Raw genomic sequence first — 7,365 nt, 5'->3', positions numbered from 1 at the left:
TTTCACTTTATTAAGATCAGATTCTGCAGGTAAAATTACAATAATAAGGTGACTTGACTTGGACTTGACTTGACCTATTACAGGACTTGACTTGACTTGACTTGACATAACCTGTGACTTGACTTGACTTGACTTGACTTGACCTATTACAGGACTTGACTTGACTTGACATAACCTGTGACTTGACTTGACTTGACTTGCCCAAGATAAAATGACTTGGGACTTACTTGAGACTTGAAGGTTAAGACTTGAGACTTACTTGAGACTTGCACATGTGTGACTTGGTCCCATCTCTGCATTTTCACGCACGTACATTGGAAGAGTAGCACACCTGGGCTCCTGCTTTCCATTGAAATCACACTTCCCGGCTCATTCATTTGCCGGGAAGTGACAGACGTGGGTGAGTGACAACAAAACTTCTGGCCAAACGGGAGTTGGGATTTTAATGGGTTGCATGAGCAGACTTCAAACATGCTTCACATCTGTGTGTGAGACTGTTCATACAGAAGTGTTTTTAAAAGTAAGGCTTTAGCAAAAACGCATTTGTTCGAAGTACTGAGCATACGTCTGGATCAATGAGACTTGGATTATACTGTACGAGTTGTGTGAGAGTTTGTAGATGGATGATTTTCAATAGCTTTGCTGTTGTTGAACACAGACCCCTAAGATTTCAATTCATCAAGAATTTTCTTTGTTTTTTGGTTTTCATTCACCATGGAGGCATGTGAGAAAAAAGTGTTCCTTATGAGTTCAATTTAACACAGGTCAGTAACTGATGTACAAATTATCAATTTTAGTGGCAAAGCATTCCTTTAAACTAAATTGTAGCTGTATTGGGTTATTCATGACCAGTAGGGGGTAGAAAGACTACAAAACAAACCTATAAAAACACAGGCCTGACATACCATTGTGTAATTGAGTTGTTAAGACCGATATGTTAACGCAGAGCGACAACAGCATCTCACCAGAATTGGGTTTCTGGACCAATAAGTCTACCAAATAAATGACAAAATACACTCTTTAAAATGGCCTTCTAGAGAGACACTGACAGTCGTTTTCTGATGCCAGTGTCGACAAAATGAATTACTTGTCAGCGCCTTCCAAAACAAACCATCAAGTTTTGTTACATTTAGGCACAAAAATGTCTTGGCTAAATTTGGGGATACATGCTTATTTGCCCACGAGCTGAGATGCAGATGAAAAGACTGACACCACTCTCATGCACAACACTCAACATAAGGCTGCAGCAAGCAGCTCATTAGATTAGCTTGAAAAAGCAAATGGAGGCAAGGGGAGAAAGCTAGCCTGCCTCTATCCAAAGAAAAAAAAAGCCCTCTGTAGCTCATTATTCAACACATCATATTCTGTTTATTTTGTGTAAAAACAATGTTGTTATTGGGCATTTCAAAAAATGGATGAAATGTTTTTCATAAGAGGTCAGTCTGGCCACTTGACAAGTGAGATATTCACTGTGCTTTTAGCTCTGTTTGGGTCAAGAGCAACTCCTGAGTAAAAAAACATTCAGGTCTTAAGCTTGCTAGATGCACAACTTTCTCCTCCAGTCACTCACTTACCTCAGGTCTCCCCTGTTCCATGATGAAAGAAAGCATTTAGTCAGGCTGCCCTCTCAGGACAGGCATTATGTGACAGAGTGAAAGGTAATAAATCAGTCCTTTATTTCTCTCTCTCTTGTTTTTCTTCCTACTGCCTTTAAGTTTCTCTGGCTGTGTGGCCAAGGGGCTTGGGCAGTGATGTGTAATGAAGGTTCTGTAATGAAAACGGAGAGCAGGGATAATCACACTTTGGGTCACGTAAAAACCCAATTAGAGCCAGAGTGCTCTGAGTGCACTTGACTGCTGGCCGTCAGCCGTGTGAAATATCCCCATTATTTCCACTACCCATCTGTATATCCACCCTTACTTCAGATGTGTTTATGAGCACGCTGAAATGTTTTATTGATTATACTGCATGCATTCTTTATTTATTTGCACAGACTCTATGATGTTCCCCACAGGGAATAATATACAAACATTTGCTCATGATGAATATAAGATGTTAAATAAATGTTGCCGCTTTTGTGGATTCCCATACTGTAGTTTCAGTTAAAGGATATCATGAATCTTTAATGGGGGATTATGTAACATTAAAAGGAATTTATGAGTAACAAAACATACCATTGTGCATTCGTTAACTCAAGGGTTCCACTGCTACCGATCTGGTATGTTTAATGGAAGCTAATATCATCAATCTATAGAAAGATATTGCTCTCTCTGATATAGCTTTCCCCTTCTATTAATTGATATTTTAATTATTGGTAAGGGGCCATGCGCAATGTTGAATATATATTGCCATTATATGTATTGTAGAGTGTTAGTGGAAACAATTCTCATTTGTCCCTTGAGAGGTCTCAGTGTGCTCTTGTAGTTGAAGCACTTATTGTACCATTACCCATCATTCTCACTCTCTGCTGTCAAGCAGAAAATACCTAGATGCCCATCAATGAGAGAGAAATTTCACAATAACAATGCTGTGAATTGGGCTGAGGTGGGGACTCAGGTCACCTGACTCTGACTCGAGTGTGACTGGTGTCACAAATTTCATGACTATAGACTCAGATAGACTTGCAACTTGACTGAGGCTTTAGTTCCAATGACCTGAGACTTAACTTGGACTTGAAAATAGTTGATACCTTTCCCTAAACCAAAAGATTAAAACTAAAGTTACTTTAATGGGGGCTACAAATTAATTCATATCCTTTCATTTTTTGAATCAACTAACATTAACGCTAATTATTCCCAGCAAGTTGACACTTAATCCCCCAGAGCCACTTTGTTTGAACCAGTCTGACAGCATCCAATCAAGTTGCATGAGACCAAAGATAATAGCAGACAAAAACTATGTGGTGATCAACAACAAATTGAAGAATGCAAATCCGCGGATCAAAAAATTACACTCAGAGACACAGTTAGCTGAATGCCTACAACAACTTGGAATATTTAAATTATTATTTCCCTGTCATTAAAATGGCATTACATTTGGTAAAGACTGAATTATGACTTGTTTAGGATCTAAAACTAAAAGACTTAGGCCTACTTATGACTTGCCACCTTTAGAATTGGGAGTTTCCAACTGCACAATGTGTAATATATTTTGCACAATATTGAAAAAGGAAAACCAAAACATGAAATGAAAATAATATGTGTTGAAACACACTGAAAGATTAATACAGATGTGCTGTCAGAGCCAAAAAGCCAAGGCTTATGCGGCTCCCTTATCATCACGGTCCTCATCAGGTCTCCAAATTTTAAACTGACACGAAACAAAATCCAGCCCCTCTATGTGTATTTTTATGTTACACAGAAAACAGAGAATTAATGACAAGCTCCCTGCAAGTCTGTGTGCTCTCATTTCTGCCATCCTGCCTGCCATCTTCTTGATCTTCACATCCGCAGAATTCCCTGTGTGAGCACAGTGGGCATGGGGAAGATGAAACAGAGGCAACAGGCCCATGAAATTCTCATTGATTTCTCTAAAACCATAGCACTCCGTATGGGGGTTTGAAGTTAATGTTTCACTGTGTCACGTCTTCACTCACTTGAAAAGTTTAAGGTAGTAGGAAAAAAAGCCAAAATGTTTTCTTTCAAAGTTTTCATCACCAGATTAGACCTTCTGTTGCTCATGAAGCATGTCAGATCCACACGAACGGACCGGCCCTTTGAATCCTGCCTCCAGAATGTGTTAACAGCTCTCTTCCATATTTCAAACAGTCTCACTTGACGGTTACAGCACTAGATGTCAGAATGAGTTATGATGTCACACTTTGAGAAGAGAGATCCCCACGAGATATCCCTGATTTACTTTCATCACCCAGGCAATTGAACATCTGCCATATGAATATTAATGAAAGCCTGAATGAGTCGTATAGTAAAGGCATTGTCATCTGTGTAACTGGCAGCACTGTTTCTATTACTTCTGTTGGCATGAAATTGATTCTAAATTGCTGGCTTGCAACACCAAAATGACTCATCATTTTATGCTCAGGCTGTATAATTTCTTCACCCTGGGAAAAATGGCATATAATGTACACATTCTGTTTATCATAAATACAGAAGACTCTTGAGTGACATGGAGGACATAAATGGGATATAATGACATGAGGGTTATAACAAACATTATAACCTTGTACCTATAGAAAATGAGGGAGTTGATGGCCTCTGGGAACTGCCATCTGATTGCATGTGAATACTGAATATCCATTTCACCACCACTACAATGAAAAAGGCTTGAGTATTGCCTTTGGCTGGCAATATATGCATGTAATGAGCTTCATTGCAGAGCATCATCATTTTACTAAAGACTAAAGAGCGGATGCTCCCCCTGCACTGCATGCATATATTCTACCCGCAGAGTTGTCCAAAATGACCCATACAGAAAGGTGATTTTCATCAACTGAGTGCAAATGAAGGCTGTGTATTAGTATGGTATCTTTGTGGAGCAATAAAAGTGTCACATCTGAGTGCAAAGGAGGAGGTAAAAATGAAAGCACTTTTGTAGGATAGTGCGAATGGATACATATTATTGTGTTTTTCGCACAGGAAGACAAAATACATTTGAAATACACCATTCAATGCTGAGTTTCAATGTTCTTTCTTGACCTTAAAAAACATTTCTAAGCACTTATGAGACTTTTAGTATTCATATTTACATTTCCATGACAACTGAGTAGATGGAGGCAGCTCATGAAGCTCAAATGATATGATCAAAAGCTTAGATACTAAATGGACCTTGAGGTGAGATTTTTATGTAAACATTTGAATGTGTGTACAGATAGATGACAAATACAACCCAATCTCCAAAATAAATGTTGGCAATGCACATTTCTGCAGACTACGGATATGTTATATTTGTATGTTTCATATGTAGCAGATATGTTAAAACCTAACATTTTGTTAAGTTTCAATTTTCAATCTTTCAGTTTTGACATTGATGTGTTTAATGTGTGATTATGTTTAGACACAAAAATTACCTGGTAAGGGTTAGTAAAACATCATTGCTTAAAATACCTGGTTTGGTTGACACAAACAAGGCTGAAAATGTTGCAACCTCTCACTCAAAAATATCCAGTGTTGTTGCCAGGAACATGGCTGGAAATGTGCTACATTCTGGTAAAAAAAAAATACTTTCTTTTGTCACTACAAACTGGGCTGGAAATATCCCATCCTCTCATTAAAAAGTACCCATTTTTGTCACTACAAACAAAGCTGGCAATGACCCAACGTCTCGTAAGAAAAAAAAAAATAAAATAAATTTGCTGCCACTAACACAGTTGGAAATGTCCTGACCTCTGATTAAAATATACAAAGCTTTGTCTCTACCAACATGGCTGAAAATGTCCTGACCTCTCGTTAAAAAATACATACTTTTGTTGCTACAAACATGGCTTGCAATGTCCCAACCTCTCGTAAAAAAAAATGCATTTGTTGCTATAAACACAGTTGGAAATATCCTCAAATTCATGTAATCTGAAATTTGTCAATTTCAAAATGTTGATATGTTTAGCGTGAAAATGTATTATGTACATGGTGTGCAGAAATGTACAATGCCAACATTTTATTCTGGCGACTGAGCTAGAAAAATCATATCAAAAAACTGAATCAACAAATTGAGAAACGTTTTCAAAAATGTAGATTCTTGCACGACACAAGGGCTCAATGGTGGTTTGATGAGAATGAAAATGTTATAAATCATATGTCACGGCCTTCACAATCAAAAGAGATCTGGGCCAACATAAGTTTTTTCCTTCTGGTTTTCACACATCATTCTCTAACATTAATGTGTTGGAAGCAACTGAGGACTGTCATTATTAGACATTTGAGAAGCCTTCTAGTTTTTCTGTATGCACAGACATTCTCTTTCCTAATAGTAGAGATATGAGTGGGATAGAGCTTAGTTAAAATACGCATTACACTGGCCATTAGGCCCTCTCTGAACCATTATCTAAAGACTCAAACCATTTGAATATTAGAGGAAATGAGTCAATAAACCTCTAAGCACTCAGCAATGAGAAACGGTGTGATGAAAATTAATGCACCAAAGGAAAAAAAACCCCAGACAAATAATGATCATGCATTGCACTTATACCTTAAACCAACATTTGTCAGCTTCATCTCCGAGCAACCTTAGGAGGAATATTTAATGTAGCGCTAGCACAGTGTCACATAAACCTGACCCCGAGAGAACCATAAGTGGTGGCCACGCTCGATGCCTCATCAACACAAACCACATATGCTGATGTGGCTGTCAGCATTACTCATTACTTGTCTTGCTGTGGCCTCCCTCTTGATGTTTTATTAAGGTCTAATAAATGACAAGGTGATGAAATGGTCAGACACAGAATGCCGTTAAAAAAGACGAGCTTTTCCCAAGAGGAGTATAAACAAAATGAATTAAACCTTGGGTGTGTGATGTGTCAATAAAACAGTAAGACTATATTCAACATGCAGGGCAGACGAGGCTTCACAGCCTATTAGTTACACTGAGGAAGAGTTGCGTGGGGATGGTGTAAAGGCCTTGAGAGCAGTTCTGAAAGTATTTCACCAGCTTAACGTGATGATGAAGCCTACAAATCTCCAACAACATGATGAGCTTTAAAAGTTTCACAGTCATGCAAATCATATTTGTTAATCACTAGCATATTTTTCTATGATCCAGACTTTGTACCCTGGGTTTCCTAATGCAGTGAGTGCAGCTGTGATACATTCATTAAAAGCCTTGGGCACACACACATTCTTGATTAATGTACTTGCACTCATATGAGTTTATCTGACCTTCTAACTGTGTTATTCGGCTCAGGTATGAACTTCATATAAACTGACATTTTATAGATTTAGTTTCTCTCATGCACCACAAAGAAAGTGAATAAGTACATCCCTGGCAACCATAATGGCAACAATAAAGACCCGGTTGCCAGGGATACACTTAAATCATTGTCAGACACGTGGTGACACAAAGACAGCAAAGAGAAAGAGAGAGACGTAAAGAAAAAGGGAGAAATGCTTTTATTTATCTCAGTGACATCTCATTGCATTCCAACGCTTTGGCGCTATTGATCGTGTGGGCTTTATAATAATAAAGAATATTGATTTGATGCTCAGTTGAATCAAGACTAAATATAATGAAGGGAGTGAAAGTGCAATGGAAGGCAGAAAGTCAGGGAGGAGCACAAAGAGAATGAACGAAGCTCAAGGTTGATGCCTGCAAAGGAGGGAAAAAATGCTAGAAATCCACAGTAAGCTCAGACGCTCATTATCACAACTTAGCTGCACAGCGAGGCACTGCTGCACTCTCCACACTCCACTCTCCCAC

This window comes from Epinephelus moara, chromosome 19 (genome assembly GCF_006386435.1).
Source record: "Epinephelus moara isolate mb chromosome 19, YSFRI_EMoa_1.0, whole genome shotgun sequence".
In the NCBI taxonomy this organism is placed as follows: domain Eukaryota; kingdom Metazoa; phylum Chordata; class Actinopteri; order Perciformes; family Serranidae; genus Epinephelus; species Epinephelus moara.
This window is presented reverse-complemented; position numbering follows the sequence as displayed.